General features: G+C 50.2%; 1 long non-coding RNA gene across 1 annotated transcript; it reads left to right on the top strand.

Annotated features, from left to right (window-relative positions):
- The first annotated feature begins 723 nt into the window (after positions 1 to 723).
- Positions 724 to 20936, top strand: LOC144367165 (uncharacterized). The gene is made up of 3 exons (XR_013426464.1): positions 724 to 852; positions 1071 to 1130; positions 20907 to 20936. It is a non-coding gene; the product is annotated as an uncharacterized LOC144367165 (long non-coding RNA).
- The last annotated feature ends 61 nt before the right edge of the window (positions 20937 to 20997 follow it).

Here is a 20997-nt window from a genome sequence, read left to right as displayed (position 1 = left end):
TCATGGCGACTATCTTATCTGATCTGCTTTATACTTAGAACACAGATGGTTCCTTTTTACTTTGTGGATAAAGAAATGGAAAGATCAGAGAAGTTCAGTAGCTTGCTCAAAATCACATAGCAGTTATGTGGTGTAGAAGCTGGGCTCCAGAGCCCAGGTCTATGGAGCAGGAGAATTGGCCCTAATGGAGCCACAAGAAAATGTCCAAGGTGTCCTGAAAAAAGCAGGGCCAACAGGAGACAACAAAAGTTGGACTACAGGGCTGAGGGTGAAGGCTTGAGAGTTTTCAGTCCCCATCCTGGGTGACTTAAGGTGGTGGTTGGGCCCTAATAGCACTTTATGGAATCTAATTATAGGTTAGTACTGCTTGGTGCATGGTATGAATTGCTAAGTAATTCATTTAATAGGACAGCAGAGGAACAAGGAAGGGATGGGAGTTGTGAAGACAGAGGACAGGCAGAGGTGCCTTGATCAACCACGACCTAGGCCGGCTCGGAAGGCGGAAGACCAAATCTGTCAGTCGCCTGGGCCACTGTGGGGTGGGAGGGGATCTCAAGGCCTCTAGCCACAGCACCCCAGGAGGTGAGCCCGGTGGGCCTGGTGTGGTGGGCCTGGTCTGGCCCTGATGGGCCATGATCTACCCCTCCCCCAAGCCACATCAGAAAGACAATAGTCCCAGAGAGCCTCCTGGGACAGGACGGAGGGTGCCAGGCTGCCCAGCAGGACAAGGGGCCCTTGTGCAGGCCTCAGCTTCAGATCCTGCCCCTCCCTCCCCGACCTTGGGGGGTGGTCAGAAATTCAGAACCTAGATTGGCGGGACCCTGGGAATTCATGCTGCAGGACGTGCTGCAGGTATCGAAGGTTACCTGGAGTCTCCAAGGAGCCACGATGGGCCTGGGTAGTATGTTCTGGGTTTCTGAGGGAAAGCAGGGGATTGGTGGCTTCTGGTGGACCTTGAGGATACCCTTCATTGGATAGAAAGGAACAGAGATAGTGAGGTTTCCAGACCTTTCCCCATTGATCCTCACAATGGGGTATGAATGCACAATTTGATTTTTCCCATTTTACAGATGAGAAAATAGAGATTCGAAGAGGTGAAGCCTTTTCCTGGGGACACACAGGGTATTAAGGTAAACTCTGGGGTCATTTGGTGCTGTAGAAGGCATGGGAGGTGGGCTGAGAGAAGTTTGCTGAAGGCTCTGTGGACCAGAGCCCTGAAGGCTATCTGAAGAATCGGAGCAGGGTTCTGTTTATGGTGAAGATCAGAGTTCCATTAGCCAGCTCTCCAGCTGAGCCTACCTCCCATCATTGCACCTTGCCCATCCATTCTCCCCCACCCCTGCCAGGGCAAGCCCCTAGGAGTCCAGGCCAAGCATGCAACATTCCATGGAAGGGAGGTGCTGCTCCAGCAGGAAGCTGGGTCAGGAAGGCACAGCGGCCCATCTGGACAGCCCAAATCTACTCAGCTTTTCCTTGAAATTCCACACACCCTGGGCGTTTGGCAGGAGCCGGGAATGTGCTTCATCTGAACAATTTGTCTTTCATGGTGCATTTGCATCAATTACCCCATTGTTCCCTTTGCCTTTTCCTGGACCACTGTGGCTGGCTCCAGAGCTCCCTGTGTGTGCTGTGAGTGGGTGGGAGGGCATGGGGCATGCAGCGGGAGGGGCGCCCCCTGGTGGCCCTATCTGCAAATACACACCCAGGTAGCCCAGCTGAGCTTCCAACCAAGCAGTCCAATGGCACCTCCCCATCATGACACATCTGACTTCATCTCCCCTTCTCCTCCCCATTCTGCTCCCAGGGGCTCTGGGTGGAGTGGGAGAGAGAGATTATGGGAGCCGAGAAGGCATAAGACAAGCATATCAGGCACTTTGTAAAAGGAGGGATACTATTAGGAAATAAGCCACTGTCCATGGGCCCAGAGCCTGGTTCAGCCTCTGAACTGTCCCCAGCACTTATGTGGCCTCAGGTGATCCAGCAACCTCTCGGGCTTCAGTGGTTTATCTATCAAATGAGAAGCGTGGCCCAGAGAACAGGGGACAATATTGCTAAAGTCCTGGATGTGGAAAAGCTTTGTACATGGGGTTTGAATCCTGACTCTACCCTCATGGGCTGGGTACCATCTGTTTACCCTGATGACCCCCAGTTTCTTGCTCTGTAAAATGGTGACAGTAATAGAATTGATCCTGGTTATTTGTGATTTCTGCATTTGCAAATGATTCCATTTGTTGAAATTGATTTGTAATCCCCTCAAATCAATGCTTAGGGAATTTGGGGTCATTTGAAGACATGTGGGGACCAAAAACATTCAGTTGCCAAAGCACATGTTAGCTGGGGTTGAATAAGATGATGCTCTGGATCCTCATCCCAGTTTCTTTTTTACCCTGTAAGCAAGAGTCCTTCTTTTGGTCTATTTAGTGCCACTCCTTTCTTTTCCTGCATATTTTTGCTTTTTGTTGGTGATTTTGTAAATCACCACCAAGCATAGTGTTGAAGCGCCGTTGGTGTTCCGAAGTGCAAGAGGCAAAGATGTGCCTTATGGGAAAAAATGTGTGTGTTACATAATTACACCAGCTACAGTTACAGTTCTATTAGCTCTGAGTTCAGTGTTCATGAATCAACAATATATATTAAATAAGGCATCTTTAAGTAGAAATATACATAATGTGAGTTTATGTCTTGATTAGTTGATTAAAAAATTTTTTTTGATCAAAAGCTCATAGGAACCTTACCTGGTGTTTCTCCTAGGAGCAGTGTGTCAGTATTTGCTAAGTCAAGTGTTCAGGGTGATTTTATAGAATTTAACTACTGCAAATAACAAGAGTCAACGGGACCTATTTCATAGCCTTTTGCCGAGGCTTGAGTCAAGTGTGGTCTTGTAGCGAATGCAGTACTACTATCCCATGATGTATGTAGCCACCTGTCCATCACTTGAAGCCCCTGACGCTTGGGATCCCCCACATGCCTGGAAGTGGGATCCCCAAATGAGCTCACACAGAGACATCAACCTAGGCTCTGCTGCTCCTGCCTGGAACTCACACCACCAACACTTAATTCATTCAGTTTCATTCAGAGGCTGACAGCTTGGGGTGACTCACAAAGGCTCTTTTCACTGATGTGACCCCATTAGATCCTCTTAACCACCGCGTGGTGGTGGCATCATTGTTTCCATTTTACAGATGAGTCTGAAGTTCACAGAGACTAAGTAATCAGCCCAAGGTCACCCAGCGTGTTGGCAGCAGAGGCAGAAAGCTCAGAATTCCACTGTCTCTCCACCATGGGGCTCTTTTCTGTCAAAACACAAATGCTCTGGGTAAGAGCCAGTGCTAGTTATTGACAGTTAGTGTGAGTGGGTGCATGTTGGTCCCCAAGGAAATTGGCTGGTGAATGATGATTATTTTAGCGCCCACTCCCCAGCCTCTGCCTCTTGCCTGGGGCTAGGGCTCAGGAAACTTTCCTGAGTCACCCCAACTCCTCCCTCTTTCTCTGTCTGCAGAGTTATAGAATGTGGGCAGCTCAGAGTCACCTGCTCCATTATCACCCCAGTCACCTTTATGAAAATCAGGTCTGATTCTCCTGTTTCGGTAAGATCAGAGGTTGCCTTTGCCTGTGGGATGGGTCCATACCACTTAGCTGGTCTTTAGAGCCTCCTGATGACTCTGACCTTCCTCTCCTGCCTCCCTTCCTACCAGCTCCCTGCACTCTAGTCACACAGGTGTCGCACGATTTCCACTGCACCTGTGCCTTCTTTCCTCCAAACTTTGCTCAGATAGTCCCCTCAGCCTTTCCTTCCTGTCCATCAGTCCAGCTGCTCTAACAGGACACATAGACTGGACGGCTTGACAACAAGCATTTACTCTCACAGTTCGGGGAGGCTGGGAAGTCCAAGGTCAAGGTGTAGGCAGATTCTGTCTAATGAGGGCTGTCTTCCTAGTTTGCAGAGAGCTGTCATCTTGTATCCTCATCTGATCCAGAGAGTAGTCACTTTCTCCCGTCTCTTCTTATAAGGGTGCCCATCCCATTCACAAGGCTGCTGCCCTCCTGACCTAATGCCTCCCCGAAGTCCCTTCTCCTGCTACCATCCACTGGGGGGAAGACCTCAATATGTGGCTATTGCCTTTCCCCATGCCCTTCTCATGTGCTCCCCAAGCCAAACGAGCACTCTGTAGCCTTTCCTTTTCCTGGGAAAGCCAGGGCCTCTGGAGTATGGCTGCCCCTAACCTCCCCGGATTCCCTACAAATGCCAAGTTTTCCTCTCTCCACGCCTCTCCTCCCTCCTGCCTCAGGAACTATATTCTTTTTCCTATTGAAGCTAATCTGGCCACCGGAATCTTTTAGTTTTTTTTTTTTTTTCCTCTTTCCAGTTCATTATTTTTTTATAGTGGCAAATACTTATATTAAAATGGACCATTGTAGCCACCATGAGGTGATCTGTTCAGTGGCATTGAGTACAGTCACCCTGTTGTGAAACCATCACCTCCATCTGCCCACAGACGCTTCACCTGGCAAAACTGAGACATCAAGCACCAACTTCCCATCCCCCACCCCAGCCCTGCAGCCCCTTCCTTCTGCTTCTGTCTCATGAACTTGACTGATCTAGGAACCTCAGAGAGGTAGAATCAGATCCTATTTTTCCTTTTGTGACTAGTTTATTTCACTTTTCATGATTTCCCCAAGATTCACCCACGAGTCAGAATTTCCTTCCTTTTAAAGACGGAACTCTATTCCGCTGTGTGGATACACCGCGCTGTTCATCCACCTGTTGACACACACTTGGGTTGCTTCTACCTTTTGGCTATTGGGACTGGTGTTGCTCTGAACCTGGGTGTACAAATATCTACTCTCCTATCTTTGGGGCGTATACCCAGAAGTGGAATTCCTGGATCATATGGTAATTCGATTTTTAACTTTTGGAGGGTCGCCAGACTTTTTCCACAGTGGCTGTCCCCTTTGACATTCCGACCAAGAGTGCACAGGGTTCCAATCTCCCCACTTCCTTGCCCACACTTATTATTTCTTGTGTATTTGTAGCCATTTGCTTCACATTTCCCTAAAAACAGAGCTAAAATTAAGCATCTTTTGTGGTGTTTTATTGGCCATCTGTCTATCTTCTCCAGATAAACGTCTGTGCAGGCACGTTGAGCTGTGCCCAAGATTGTCCTCTTAGTTGCCTGTCAAATCCATCTCCTCTGCTGCACACTGTTGCTGTTGCCTTCATGTATGTCCTCCTCCATAGCCATCTTTGATTTTTATGTTTATTTATTTATTTTTTCAGTGGTGGGGATGGAACCCAGGACCTCCTGCCTGCTGGGCAAGTGCTCTACCACTGAGCTATGTATCCAGCCTTAGCCACTTATTATTATTTTTGTTGTTGTTGTTGTATTTTATCACATGTGTATATTATTTCTATTTTATTATATCTGAAACAATGATTATTACAACTTGAATGTTTTTGTCCCCTCTAAAACTCACATCTTTGAAATTTAATGGCCAAGGTTATGGTGTTAGGAGGTGGGGTCTTTAAGACGTGGCTAGTTTGGGGGCTCTGCCCTGGGTGTGGGTTTAATGCCTTTAATCAATGGCTTCTGGGAGTAGGTTCTCCCTCACACTCTCACTTTCCTCCATGTGGTGGGGCAACTAGAAAGCCCCACTGGAAGCCAGCACCCTGGCCTTGGGCTTCCCATCCTCCAGAACTCTGTGCCAATAGATTCCTGTCTGTTTTAAATTACCCAGTCTCAGGTGATGTTATAACAGCACAAAACGGACTTAAATACTGGCGATGAATATTGTAACTGCCTTAAACTGATCTCTTGGCCTTTCATTCTTCCTTCCTCTATTCCAGTTTTTATTCTGCAATCTGCATAAACTTTCTGAAATTATAGTGGATACTGTCACCTGGCTTATAGTCCTTTAAGGGGCCTCAAATAAATGCATGAGGTTTGGATTCCCTAGAAACTGGTATGAAGACCAGGCTTCGTAACTTGTCATACCCCATATCTACTCCCAGCTCTGTCACCTTCTGCTTGTCATCAGTTGCATCTTTCGCACCTTAGCAAGAGCAAGCTGCCTAAGTCCCCCACACCTTGTGCTTTCTCATGCCACTCATACCTTTCTCTGTGAGCGCCTGAGAGACTCCTACATTTCCTACAATTCCTAGCTTGGGTACGCACTCTGTGAAGCTTCTGTTGGGTCCCCTCTGGAAGAATTCCTCATTTTCTTCTTAATAGTATGATAATACACATGGGTTATTGCATGTGTCCCAATTTCAGGGGGAATTTTTATATATTCATGTGAATCTCAAAGCAAGAGAAGCAGGCTGCCTTCTTTCTGGATTTTAGTCAGTGATACAAAGAAATCACCTTTAGCAATGTAGAGAGGAGGACTGCGGGAGGGCATAGGAAGCACATTCGGCTCCCAGTTGAACCCCCTGAATTATTTTGAGGCCACAGCACCTGGAGGTGGGGGTGTTTGTGAGAGTGAAGATCACTTCATCACGGGTGGGGAAATTCTTGGCCCTCTCAACTCCACAAGTGCCACAAGAACATTTTCATCCCTAAGCAGCAGAACCAGCAGAGATTTTCTTCTGAGTGTATCTCAGTCCAGGAATTTTCTTGGCACTGGGCCTCCCCAGTCAGTACCCATTCTCCCTCCCTGCTCCACACTGCCCCCTGGTGTCAGCAGTCTGTTCTTCTCTCTCTCTCTCTCTCTCTCTCTCTCTCTCTCTCTCTCTCTCTCTCTCTCTCTCTCTTCCTCTGTGAGCTTCATTTTCCTCAGCCTCACCCCTGGCCATGCCAGAGAGGGCTGTGGGTGTCCCCTCCCTGCACACAGGATCTCTCTAAGACAGCTGTGCACACAATATTTCTTCAGTCCTCCACCCTGTGTGTCTTCTTGAATGGGCTCCAAAGGATCTTTGACACCCTGGAATTGGGGCTTGTCAAAGCTTTGGGCATTCAAAAATGATGTTTGTGAATGTTTATGGATTTCAAAAGTTTTCCAAGAAATTTCTGTCCTTCTTCCGAGAATTTGAGAACCACAGAACCGCTTAGATCCTCTAGGGAATTCCTGGACTGGTCTCAAGGGAGACTTGACTTTAAGAAATATAAACATTTTGGATGCAGTGGGGTTGGGGTCATAGTTCATACATTGCAAATGCTTCTATCAGAGAAGCTGTTCCTGTTGCTCTCCAAGCTTTAGCCTGGAATTGACACAGACTATCTTGTTGTGAAGAAGGTATGTGTGTAGGGAAAGTTCATTCAGTGATAGGAAAGGCACCAAGATTGGAAACACTTCTGATGTACATCATCTGGGGGGAGGGGGAGGGGCATCTCTCTCTCTCTCTTTCTCTCTCTCTCTCTCTCTCTCTCTCTCTCTCTTCCTCTGGTGGCAAGAACAAGAACTTCACTTATCTCTCCTGGGAATAAATAAAACCCAAGCTCCTGGGAGCAGGCTGGTCCACACTGCAGAGAAGAATCGAAACAAAAATCATAGCTCCATCATCCAACCATTTCATTCAGTACCTTAGTGATGTTTTATTAAACAACAAAATCCTCAGGTCTAATAAGCAATGGCCAATCTTATCTACATAACTTGGATTTTAAAAATTTTTTGATTGATTTCTGTTATTGCCTGCCATTGGATAGTGTGAAAATTATGCTTCATTTTTTTTCTTGATTAATTTTAATTTAATTTAAATAATTTAAATTTAAATAACATAAATCAGGATAATAACAACAACTTTCTAAAAATATAGGATAGTATTCTCAGACTTTTTGGACCCAGAATCTCTTTACACTATTGAGGCCCCAAAGACTTTTTGTTTAAGTTAGTTCAGCCTATTAGCATTTTCCACATTAGAAATTCAAACTGAGAAGTTTAAAACATATTTACTAGTGCATTTGATAATTTAAATCTATCTTACATGTTTATTTAAAAATATAGATGTATTACAAATACATGATATAAGCAATAAATACAATAGAATAATATTACTTATTATAAATATGATGTTTTGTAATGAAATTACAAAACAAAAACACCTAACAAGAAAAGCAGCTTTATATTTTTACAGATCCTCTTGATATCTGGTCTAATAGAAGACAGAGAGATTGTCACACCTGCTTCTGAAGCCAAGCTGCTGTACTATTCTCATTGAAATACACACAAAATATACAACCTTACACAAACATGTATTGGGAAAAGAGAGGAGTATTTTAATCTTTTCAGAAAATTGTGGATTTTCTTTTTGAATATGAAGTCAAGATTCAACAAATGGGAGTTTCCTAAAGCTTAGCAACAACGTGCAATCTGAAACCATATGAATGCAGTTTTCATAATGTGTTACATAAAATTCCATTGGTTTATCTTGCACTTGGGATGATTGTTTTACCCAGATGTGATTTTGTAACATTATGAATTAATCATTTGGAAGATATTGATATTCTGAGGTAGGCAGATCTTCCAAATGTTGATACATTTTATATATTATACAATGATTTAAAACACCACACCCTTTAATATCACCCCAGATCTTATCAGAGAAGTCTTTACCTATCTGGGAACCTGTCAAGCTCACAATGGCAGATATGTTTTCCAAGATTCCAAGTTTTGCTTGAAAGCTTGAATTTTGTAATTGGCTACTCTCAACTGTTTGTTCATTTTTTGAGAAAATACCTACCAGCATTCAAGTCTGATTAATAGTAGTCTTTTAGTTGTTCTTTCAAGATGGAGTTCAGCTGGACCTGCTGCACACTGCAGAAGTGCTGGATGTCCACTATTCTAATTTAATATTATTAACAATTTTTCCTGCTTCATCAAGGACATGCTTAAGAGAAACTGGCTTTGCCTTCCAGTGAGTGCATGCTGGGGAGGAACACAGTGACTCCCAGTGTCGTTTAGTGCCATGCCTTGATTCATGCTAAGGCACCAGCATTTTTACCTACCATTGCCTTAGTACTGTCCTGGCTACGGCCCACATGATGCAAGTGACAAACAGTGCCTAGGAGTTAGAGGACCACACTTTGAGAAGCACTGCCATAGACTATGCACAGTACAGCCATGGGGAAGAGATGGGTCTGTCTCCCCGTCTCCTAGGAGAATTCATTTCATCCCTCAAGATCTTCCCTGCTCCCTGCCCATATTTTCCTCCTTCTGCTCCAGCAGTTACCCCTCTGGATAGTTATGTCTCTGTTTCCCTGCTGAAACTGCAACTGAGAGCAGGGCTTGATGTCACCAGTTCTCTTAGGCCAAGCCTCTGACAGGAGAGAGACGCGTGGAGGTGGTGGCTGGGGTATGCATTTGAAGGAAGCAAATGCAGGGGCCTTCTCTTTTTGCACAAAGAGGAGTCTAACAGTGTCCCCACTCTATACTCCAGCTCATCTCCCTGGAGTGAAATGGTGGGACCCTGTGGAAGGCCTACCTTCCACAGCAGGTCCTCCCCAGCCTCAGAGTCCCAGAGAGCTTATCCCATCCTGGCTGGAGTCTTAAAGGAACTTCATTAGACTCGCTGACTGAGGAGGCCCCTCCCTGACTAATTCCCTCATAAAGCACCTTCGACCCGGTGGGGGCAGGAGTGTGAGGCTGGGTGGGGTGAAAGGGTTGGGGTCTGCGGGGGTTTGGAGAGCCATGACCAAGAAGAGGACGTGGGAGGGAGGCTGTGATACTTAGGAAACACAAAGGCAGGGCCCTTTGCCTGCGCTGGCACCTGCCTGGCCCCAGCCTGGGCCTGGGGTGGAGGGGGTGGGCATAGTTCAGGAGCTAAGTTTAACAACAACAGAGGCCCAGCTGCCCAGCTGTTGTTTCTCTGTGTGTCTAAGCGCATTGTTGGAGGGGACAGCAGGTCATCACCTATGTCAAGGGCAGCTAGTGGCTGTGGCTGCTCCTGCCTGGGGGAGGGGACAGCTGATGCGGAGAGCCTGGGTGAGATGGCTTCCTGGGCACTTCTTTCTCAGCGCGCTTAGCTGTGAGCTCCCCAGCCTTATTTCAGGAGTGGAGGAAAGACATGGATTCCTCCTGAGCCATGTGAGACTACTTCCTGCACTGTGTCTGGTCAGAAGCCACCTCTCAGTGCTGTCCCCTTGTCCATTGGGTGCCTACGAGTGCCAGGCACTGGCCCATCACTGAGGATACAAAAATGAGTGTTGAGATTCAAGTTTCTCCCAGACTAGTAAACAGAAGACTTTAGGACTGTGGGGTTAGTGTAGGGAAAGAGGGACACACAGGGGTAGAAGGGCCTGGAGGAGGTGACCTAATGTAGTCAGGGGTGAGGGTAGGGCATGCTGAGACTTGGAAGAGGGCAGGCGGTTGGGTGGGATGGGAGTGAAGGGCCTCCTGAGAAGGTTCTGCTGCCCTGAGGACGTTGAGAAGTTTGGTGGCTGGAGCCAGGGAAGCTGCGAGGAGGGTGACTTGACTCAGGGGTTGCAGCTCCGATCTGATCCTCCTTTTAGGGCATGCTTGAGGTGCCCTGGGGATGGAGACGCTCCCACTGGAGCCAGTAAGAGCATTGCAGAGGCTGGTGCAATGAGGCTGGCAGGACCCAGTGGCCCGAGTGGACAGTGGCAGATGGGGAGACCCCAAAGGAGGGAGCAGGAGAGAACCTGGGACTCACCTGGCTGTGGGGAGTGAAGAAGGGAGGATTCTGGGGTTTCTGATTTGGCTCAGGGGCAGAGGCTGTGTCTTCCTGTGGCCTTGAGAATGAAAGGGAGCAGATTGGGGGAGCAGGCAGAGGGTTCAGGCTGGGCCCAGTGGTGAGGAAGGGCTTGTGGATGCCTGAGCCAAGGTGGTGAATGGGGGCTGTGCATGTGGGTCTGATGTAGGAAGCAGCCCAGACAGGAGACTGAGGAAAGATGGAGGGTGGGAGCTCTGTCCTGGCTGACTCCGCCTCCCCGCCTAGCCAGGGGATTAAGTTCATTCTCTCTGAAAAAAGAGGATTCTGTCCCTTTCTGTCTGCTGTAGGGGAAGGTGTAGTGTGAAAGCCAGGAGAGGAGGGCAGGTGGCTCAAGGGACCCTGTCCAGGTGCCCAAGACTATCCCTGAACTTGTTTTGTGGCAAGGAAGTGCTGGAGGTTCATGGCCATATTCCCAGGGCCGGGGTCCATGTCTGGGACGCAGGGTGCCTCCCTAAGGGGCAATTGAGTGAATAAATGAATGAATGGGTGGTGGGGTGTCTGGGGCCTCCAGAATTATCTGGGTCTGGAGCATGGGATGGGGCAAGAGAAGGCCCGAGGCCGGGTGGCTCATGGCTGGGCGGTTTGTGCCCAATGCAAGGGTCTTGTGGTGGGGTAGTTCAGACCAGTCAGGCCTTGGCCTTGGAGTTACTGTGTCTGCCCAGAAAAGTGGTTCTCAGAATGTGGGCCCCAGACCCCGAAGCACCTGCACTGCCCGAGACTTTGTTAGAAATGCCCACTTCTGGGCTGTCCCCAGGCCTGTTGAATCAGACACTTAGGGTTGGGGCCCAGAACCTGTGTTTCAACAAACCCTCCTGGAGATTCTGAGGTGCTACAGGCCTGGAAACCACTGGGCCAGTAGGGGCCTGTTCTGTGGCGCATGCGGGGTTAGAGGGTAGAAACCCCAACACATGCCCCAGGAGTGACATTCTCAGAGGGAAGGAGAACTCTCCACCAGAAAAAAACACAATGCCCAGGGCTGTCTGCGCAGACAGGAGAGCCAGGGGAACCCAGAGAGCTGAGGAAAGGCCTCCAGCAAGGGGCCTGGGAGGAAGGGCTACTGGGGTAGGGGTGGGGGGAACACCTTGACCTGGAAACTTGCACATTGAGGGGACAGAAGCAGGAATCCCAGGGAGTCTGGGTTTAGACATGGTAAAGAGTCACAGGGCCAGATGGGGTGCGGGGCAGACTGGGAGTTGAGCAGGAGACACCTGACAGCTAGAGTTCCAATGCTGGGGTACACTGTGCGGGGGTGGTGGGTAGGGAGAGGTGGCATTGGTGTCCCAGTTCCCAGGCCCTCTGACTGCTCATGTGCAGCTTTTTTTCCCGGGTGGAGTCCACTCCTGATTCGCTAGCTCACTTTCCACCTCTCTTCCCCACACCCGCCCTTCAGGGCCCCACAGGGTCAGTCCCAAGCCCCACCCACTTCTGGGCTTTCTGGACAGGCTGCCTGCTTTGCAGGGACCTGCCATGTGCAGCCTGGCCCCGGGTTCAGGCCATGAGGCCATCCTTCAATCTCCCATCCATCTCAGCGTAGGGCTGAAGGCAGGAAGTGAGCCGAGGGCGGAGCAGGATTCTGGGAGGGCCACTCTGAGCTGGAGGAGCTGGGAGCTCAGGGGAGCAGTGAACAACAGGTTTGGGCAGAGAGTGTGGGAGGAAGTCCAAGGTGTGGGGAGGCACAGAGGATTCAGAGAGAGAGAAGTGCAGATGTTGAGCTGAAGGCCTCAGGCCCCACCCAGCTGGTGCCCGAACCAGCTGGGACTCCTGCAGGCCTTCACCCTCCTCTCTCTGGGGACCTCCCCTTTGCTTCGACTCACCCCATCACCATCCCACCCAGGTCTTCATGGTGGGCAGGGAAGGGCTTCCTCCTCTTGGTGTCTCAGTGCTAAAAATGGTAGCTAATAACCATAAGTTGCTATGTGGTCAAACGTCTGACAGTTTGGTACATCTAGAATCAGTCATTCAAAGCATCGATTGCAGTTTTAATGTTGGAATAAATTATATGGAGATTTGGGAGCCCAAGGCTCGTGGATTCCAAATTCCCAGTGGAAACCACTGTGGTAGCAGATGAGAAAAATGAAACAATAAACATTAAAGTGTGTATTGAACACTTACTATGTGCTAGACCTAGGGCTGGTGAAAGAGCTCAGATTTTATCACCAGAGACTTGGGTGCAGTTTTTGGCTCTGCCTCTTCCTTGCTGTGGGGCCTAGGGTGAGTTGCCTAACTAGTGTGAGCCCTTATTTCCTCATCAGTGAAATGGGGTTAATAATAGGGCCTTTCTCAGAATGACTCTGAGGTTTCGATGACAATACACTAAGAACAAACATCTGTGGAGTGTTTGCTTTATGCCAGACGTTTGCAAAGCCCTTTGTACACATCACCTCATAGAAGATTCACAGCATCCCTCCAACATAGGCTCTATTATTATCCTCATTTTACAGACGAGGAAATGGAGTGTCAGAAGGGTTCAGTTGCTTAAGTTACACTTGAGAGGGTCCCTGGTGAGTAGCAGAGTGTCTGCTCCCAAGGTTGGGCAGTGACTCACTGGGTTACATTCCATGGTGAGGCTGATTTGTGGCAGAAAACTGAGGGATGACAGACTTTCAGTTTCTTTGTTCTTTCTGCTCTAGCCTCAATCCCTCGCCCTGCCCTCTCTCAGAGCCACTGCAGACACCCGGCCCTGGATCAACTGATGAGTGTGACATGGCAGGCAGGGGGCTTGTGCTTGGATATCACTGAGGCGTGGCTCCTGAACAGTGGGGGAGGGCTGCTGGCAGGGAAGATGGCTGGGCCTTGTCACTTGCTAATTTGGGCTTCTCTGCTTCCCCCCAAATGCCAGGGCAGCCTGGGCTGACAGGTGTCTGCTACTGAGGTGACAGGTCCTGACTTTACAACCCATGGCCTCACAAGACTCAGCTCTGTTGGCAGATACTTCCTTCCCTTGCCCTATGGCCTTTTAAAATCTGGGAGGGACGAGGGTGAGCTAGAAGCCAGTGGGACCAGAGGCTGGAAGGGGTCTAGGCCACCTCCCTTCACCAGAACCCTTCCTGAGTCCCTCTCTCCCTTGGATGAGCCTAGTCCTCTTGAGACCTGGCAGGCCCTGGTTCTCCTACCGTCTTCTCCAATTGTCCCATCGGTTTCCCTCTGAGCTTGGCGGGAGGATGCAGAAGCGCTGAGGGACTGAAGCCAGAGGCCAACCTCTTGAGGCCCAGTTTCTGGTCAGGGCTGCCTCAGACTCTCCCTGGACTTTAAAAAGAGGCTAAGGGAGTCAGGTATGGTGGCACACACCTCCCCAGGGAGCCCCGTGGAAAGCAGGCTCATCTCGGGCCACTACACAGCCTTAGCCAAGTTTATAAACGAGGAAGTCAAGGTTCAGAGGACACCGTGAAGCTGTGTCAATTTTGCAGTGAACCTGAGTTTAGGTTAGATTCTAGAAGGCCTGCGTGAAGGTTAAGGAGAATGCTGGGGTGGAGGGCAGAGTGGGGAGGAACTGAGGCTGGGCTCCTGACTCAGTGCAGAGCAGGGCCTGGAGATAGAGTTGGACTAGGCCTCAGAGCCAGACCTGGTTTAGCATTTTGCACACTGTGTGCAAAGTAGATTAAAAGAAGACAAGTGGCCTCTCAGGAAACCAAATGAGAGAATAGTGAAGGTGAAGGTTCTAGGAGGTCAGGGCTAGGGTGCCTGGTGCAGCCGTGTACATTGTTCATTTCCAGAGACCACTGATCATGGAGGAAGAGGGGGCTGAAATGTAGCCCACTCTTAATGGAGAAGCCCTCTGTCTGCTCATCTGCTTGACCAGGAGGGGGCGCAGTTTCCCCATTTGCACAAAGGCATCTTGGACTCTGTTAGAGCTAAAATCAGGGACAGGGTTATAGTAGGATTAGAGAGAGAGTGCTGGTATTAGAGTTAGGTTAACTTTAGGGGCAGCGTGTCAGAAGCACTAGGGTGCAGGTTAGAAGACCTGACCCATTCTCCTCACTCACCTAGGTTTCCTCAGAGACACACTGATTGGGCTGGAGGGTCTTTCTCCTCTGACATCCTATGATTCTCTCAGCAAGATCAGGATCAGAGCTTTCCTAGCAAGGCTGGGTTCTGATCAAGGAAATGTGAGTCTCTGCTTTTGGGTTGCCCTGGCTTGGGGAGATGCCACCTGGGCTTCCAAGCCCACCAATTTCTTGGCAAGCCTCAAGCATAGCCTGAACCATGAAGTCCAGGGTCCAGCAAGTTTCTGGAGAGTGTATTAGTTTCCTGTTGCTGCTATAACAAATTACTACAAACTCAGTAATTCAAAAGCATTCAAGTTCATTATTTTATAGTTTTGGAGGGTCTATGTCCAGAATTGGAGTCATGGGGCTGAAAGATAAGGCTTGCTTCCCTTTTGAGGCCCAGGGAGGAGCCATTTCCTTGCTTTTTCCAGCTCCTATGTGTCTCACCCACCTCCATGTTCCTTGGCTTGTGGTCACTTCCTCCATCTTGAAGGCCAACAGCGTAGTATCTATGTAATTTCTTCTTTGACCTTTGCTTCCTTCACCATCTCTCTTTCTACCAACTTGATCCTGGTGCCTCAGTCTTATAAAGATCCTTTTAATTAGATGGGGACCTGTCCAGATAATCCAGAGGTCTTCCATCTCAAATTCCTTAATTTAATCTCAACAACTTAATTTACTTTAATTGAATCCACAACATTCCTTTGCCTTCATCAGAACATGGTCATCCTTGGGGGCCATTATTCAGCAGTCTACAGGACACTCTGCCTGGGACCTTGACAGGCCATAGGTGCTCTTTCTGGCTCCATGTCTAGAGGTCCTGGCTTCTGTATCTGACGTGTTCTTATAGCTCCAGGACAACTGTCCCTGCTGAGCAGGTAGAATGGGAAGTCTTCTGGACAGGTGTACATGGAGAAGGAATGACCTTTTCTGTACCCAAGGAGGGCAGGAGAAAGGCTGCAGAAGCACATTTGGCAGGGGCAGAGACTGGGGCAGCAGGACAGAGATGTCCAGCTGCGGACCCTAAGCTGGGTGGGGCAGTCTCCTGCCAAAGTCCCCCCAGGCCTGTGGTTGGGCTCTGGAGGCCCCTGTACCTATTCCACATGCCAAGAAAGACTGAGGCAGGTGCAAGGACAACCTCTGAGTTCTCTGAGAAGGCCACCTCTGAGCTGAGAGCAGGAGATAGACCCTGGAGAGTGTGTACCTGAGGGCAAAGCTCTTCCTTCTCTCCTACCTGACCTGAGTGTGGAAACTGGATGCTGGATACCACGAGGTGTGGAGGAGGGATGGTAGGAATGGAGTCAGGACATTGGGACCTAGCATGAGAGATCCAGGGACCCCACTTCCTAACAGAGTCTGAGGATGACTAACACCCCAAGACTCTCAGAGTCCACAATCTTGTGATTCCTGCAGAGAAGAGGCCCTGCTGTCTGCATGGCGTCCACCCATTATGCTATGAACATCTGGTCACCTACTTTTCAGGTTTCTCTTGATTCTCTTTTGTACTTCTGTCAATCCTTTTCAGAAAGCAGGATAATTGATGCAGACAATTCATTTTTCATGGGCTCTGGAGGCCCATGTACCTACTCCACATGCCAAGGAAGACTGTGTGTATGAAAGTCTTCTAAGAAGGTTACTGCTTAAATGATAAACGTAAAAAGCCAGGGCAGTGAATTTAGTACATGCATCGCCTAAGCCCCCAGGTCCTCCTCTGATTCCTAGCTGCTCCCTGTGGTGGGTCTCTATCTATTTCTCATTACAGACCCTCCATGTGGACACGATGCTCCACCCCCATACCTTCCCAGACCCTGCCTTTGGCCCTGGCAGTTTCCAACACAGAGCTTCTCAGAGCTGACTTGACCAGAACAGGGTTGGAGCCTCTTGCATTAAGGAGCAGACTGTCAGTGTCCCCAGGGCAGGGCCTAAACCTCTCTGTGGGCACTGGGGGCACATCTCCTTAGGTCACCCCTGTTCACCAGCTCTCTCCCTCACCACCTGGGGAGCTCTTGCTGAGCTCCCTAACCTCCTGCTGCATGGTGAGGCCTCTCCCTGGCCCCCAAGCAAGGTCAGCGTCCTGCCTGCCCTGCCCCAGCATGGGATCCTGGCCCATGACATGCCCGACTATAATAGCCACAGGATTAACATAGCAGGCATTGTCTTTCTCTGACTATAGGGTGGGTATTATGTGTTCATCAACAGTCCTAAAAATACCCAGTGAACAGGTGCAGCCCCTGTGGCCCCAGCCTTGTGGAGTCGCCGGGTCTCTGGCTGGAGATGGAGACTGGAGGTGTGGAGGGGAGAGGTGAGCCAGCGTCACCAAGTCTCAGGCATCGGATGCCGGGTGCCTTTTGGAAACCCAGATTCCAGAAACTCTCCTGGAGAGGGTTGCAAAGTGGCTACAGACGATCTCGCTCCCCTGAGCGTAAAGTGGCCTTGTTGCCATGGTCCCTCAGCTCAGCCCCAGGAACACTCACAGGAGCTGTCTGACGCCCTACCCACTGGCACCAGAGCCACTAAATAGTCTCCAAAGTCAAGTCTTTGGCCCTTTGAGATTTTGCAGTGTGTCCTGGGGCTTGATCTGCACATTTCCTTATAAGAGTGATGGGGTCCGCTGGTGGCTCCTTTGCCCCAAGCCCTGTTGGCTCCTGGGGCCTCCCAACACCCCTTGCTCTCCTTGACTCCCCTTCCCAGTCCCCCTCTGGCCTGGCTCTTCACTGTCTTCCTTTCCCCCAGGACAGTGTGGATTTTCCTCAGCTGGTGGCCTCTGTGGGCACAGGATTTGGGCACATACTCATCTTCAAGCCCGTGTGTCTGCGGTGTGCATTGCAGGGTGCATCTGCCTGCTGAGGGGGGTGTGGGGAGAGGGGTGGGGAGGGACGGCAGGAGGGGCAGCCGGTCTGTTCTATTTTTACTGGCCAGTTGCCGCAGGCCACAGCTTTCATAGTTTGCCCTGGGCTCTGCCCCCCACAGTCTGCTGTCTAGTGAGGCTCTGAGCAGCCCATTCTTCGGAGATTGATCAAGGTAAGTGTCTGTTGCCTGGAGTTGCAGACCAGGTCACATCGAGGCAGAGAAGCGGGGGCTTTTGTCTAAGGAGGAGGCGAGGTCTTGGAGAGGGGAGCAGATATTTCTTGCCTGTGTAAGTGGGTGTGTTGGTCAAACATTCCTTAAAGGCTCCCAGCCTTTTGTCCCTTAGAATGGCCTCTGTCTTGCGGGAACTGTCTTTGTGGGAAGCAAAAGTTTTCCCTGGAGGCTGGAAGCCAGAGCCAGACTTTTCCAGCAGCTTCTTCAGGGTCCCCAAGGCAGAGCTGGGTGGACTGTGTTCTCGCCAGGTCTGGCCCTGCAGGTCACAGCAGGGAGAGGGTGCCTAGGGGAAGGGGGTCCTCTGGAGCCTCAGAGAGGCTGCACTTGGAAGTTGAGGAACCTGCTGAGCAGTAATGGCTGGGAGAGGAACGCTCTGGCTTGCAGTCTTTCTGGGAGCTTAGAAGAAGAACCAGAACCATATCCATCCCCAAAACCCGACTAAGGAAACCATCTTGCTTCTTTGTTCTTTGTCTTGGAGGAACACTCTCCGCTCCATTTGCCCATCCTGTCTATTTAGGACACCAGCAGGTGAAGATGATTGGCAGCCCCTCTTCACCACTCCCAGCTCTGAGGAGTAGAAGAGTTGTTGGGGGTCCTCTTAGGGTGGGGCAGATGGTGGGTGAGGCTGTGACACAGACACTAGGGCAATATCTGCAGTGTTGATCCCTGGTTGGGCACGGGAGAGGGGCTGCTGGTGGTCGCTGGGGTGCTCCTGCCTCGGGTTTGGGAGTCCCGGTCCCAAAGCTGTTTGAGGGCAGGCTTTCTTGCTGGGAGCTCAGGTGGAGGTGGGTGCACGGCAGACAACACTCAGCTGCAGGCTTGGGATTCTGGCCTAGTAACAGCCAGTCAAAGAGGAAGGGGATGTTCTTGGAGTGGGGTCCAAGGTTAGGGTTGGGAATGAGGGGCAGAGCATGAGACCAACTAGATATTTGCATCCATAACTATTTGGTGTGCAGAGAGGTGAGTTCTGTTCTCTACTCATTTTCTTGATCTCTGTCTCTTTCTCAGTCTTAGGTGCACAAACACACATGCCCACGCCCACGTGCGCACAAACACACATACCCACGCGCACATGCACACACACACACATATACACACACACACAATCACTTATACACTCATTTTTATACATACAGCTTTCATATCATAATGTAGTTGACGGGCCTTTCAACCCCATGGGCCTCAGGGACAGGCATAGCAAACCCTAAGTCACGCACCAGAGGGTCTTTAGTTCCTCCCTCCTCTTACAGCATTATCTCCTGGCTTTCCACTTATAGGGATGGAATCCCATTTTTCCAAGCCTCGAATTTGCTATCTACATCCTGACTTCTTATCAGGTCCCTGCTTGTCTTCTGCAGGGCCTGTCAAGCAGTCCCGTCTGATGGTGTTAGAGCGCAGACTAAGGCTTCATGCCTGACATAGGACCCTTGGCCTGGCATTTGTCAGTGGGGCAGGCTGGGGGAAGGCCCTGGGGCTTGGCAGGAGACCTAGGCTGGCCTCAGCAGGTAGGCCCCGCATTGGTGATAGTGTGCTCTCTGGGGAGAGGGAGGGTGACTGTGACCGAATGCCACCAAGAGCGAGACACATCCCAGGTAGACAGACACATGACCTACTCAGCGGAGACCCCAGGCCCACTGGAGGCTGGCATTGCCAGAGTGCACACCAACGAGAGGGTGGGTCTTTGTCAGCTGGTGTTTCCTTTTGGACTTCCTCAGCTCTTGAGAGGAGTGGGGTGCTCAAAGTAAGCAGCTGCCTATAAAATCTAATTTCAGCCAGGCATCTGGGGAATGTATGGACCGTCTCCTCACCTCTCCCTTTGTGCCCCGGGGAGACAGCTGAGACTCTGGGGCTGCCCTCCCCACCCCTCTACCCCAGCCTCACTGTCCCCTGAGGTAGAGGCAGAGGCAGGCCCAGGAGGCTTCCTGGCAGGGTAGGAAACTCAGAAAAGCTGACCCAGACCTGGTCATTGAGGTCAGGGGGATGTTTCATGGGCAGAAAGGGATAGGAGAGAATCAGGGCAGAGGCTCTGGAATGAAATTATTGGTAGCATTTTGCAAGCGTCCTTTAGATTGTGCTCTCCCCTGCTCCAAACCAGATTCTTGAGCCAGGCCAAACTCTGGACCCTGAGCTCCATGCGTGCTTGCCCCCAGACATACTGAACCATCTACCCTGAACTTCACAGTCCAGGCCGGGCTTCCTCTCCTATTTTGCACACCTGACCCGCCCCAGTGGTCCTCTTCCTTTCTCTGAGCTTCAACGTAACCCCTTCCTCTACCTCCTCCCGCTTCTATGTCCAAGCCTGGGCAAGATGGCTAATCTGGTTTGACTCTGAACATCTCACTGTGCAGCCTCAAGGAGTCCCCCTCATCCTGGGCCCCAGGAACCACCTGGTCAGGGGGCTTCTGACCAGTCTCTAAGGTCCAACAGGTTTTGTCTTTTGGATTGAACTTCTTTTGCTTCCAAGGAAGATCTGGTTTGAATGACGTGTTTGAGAGCTAGGTATTAAGTGGGAAGCCGCTGACCTAACCCCGAATTTTGCAGAGAGAAAAACCGGCCCAGAGAGGGTAAGGGCAGACTAGAGTTGAGCACAGGGTTTGCCCTGCCTCCTGGCATAACCTCCTTGGTTCAGGGTCCCCCTGCCCTATTTAGGGCTGCCAGACACCTCGCTGTCTATTGAATGCTGCCCCCTGGAGTTGTGCCACGTGGCAGCTGCCGGCATGTCCTTTTCCACTCTGCTTCATTCACCACCCTGCTCCTCCCTTGGCTGAGTCCTCGCCCACAGGGCAAAATCTAAACAGAGCTTGTCTTTCAAGCCTTCTTGTGCAAGCCCCACCTCACTTTCTAACCTGTTTTCTATGGATTATGTTCCCCATGGGGGTTGGCAGTTTTTTTTTTTTCTAGAAAGGGCCACAGGTAAATATTTTAGGCGTTGTAAGGGTTTTGTCCATATATTCTTTGTTTCACCACTTTTAAAGCAAAAACGGTGTGCAGGGAGGGCTGATTTGGCCTGGGGGCTGTAGCTTGGGATCCCCACTGGGCTGGAATCACTCCAACTTCTTCTGGGTCCAAGTCTCCCAGGCTGGGCTGCTGACCCCCAAGACCCAGCTGGCTAGAAGGGTGGGGACAGGAGTTACAAGTTCCCACCCCCCTGATGATTTCTCTGTGCCCTCTAGGTGCTGCCCTGCTGTCACCATGCCGGAAGTGTAAGTCATCTCCCCCATCCAGGGCTCCAGAGAGACAAGTCTTTTGCCACAGACTATAGCC

The sequence above is a fragment of the Ictidomys tridecemlineatus genome, chromosome 10 (genome assembly GCF_052094955.1).
Source record: "Ictidomys tridecemlineatus isolate mIctTri1 chromosome 10, mIctTri1.hap1, whole genome shotgun sequence".
Classification (NCBI taxonomy): domain Eukaryota; kingdom Metazoa; phylum Chordata; class Mammalia; order Rodentia; family Sciuridae; genus Ictidomys; species Ictidomys tridecemlineatus.
This window is presented reverse-complemented; position numbering and strand designations above follow the sequence as displayed.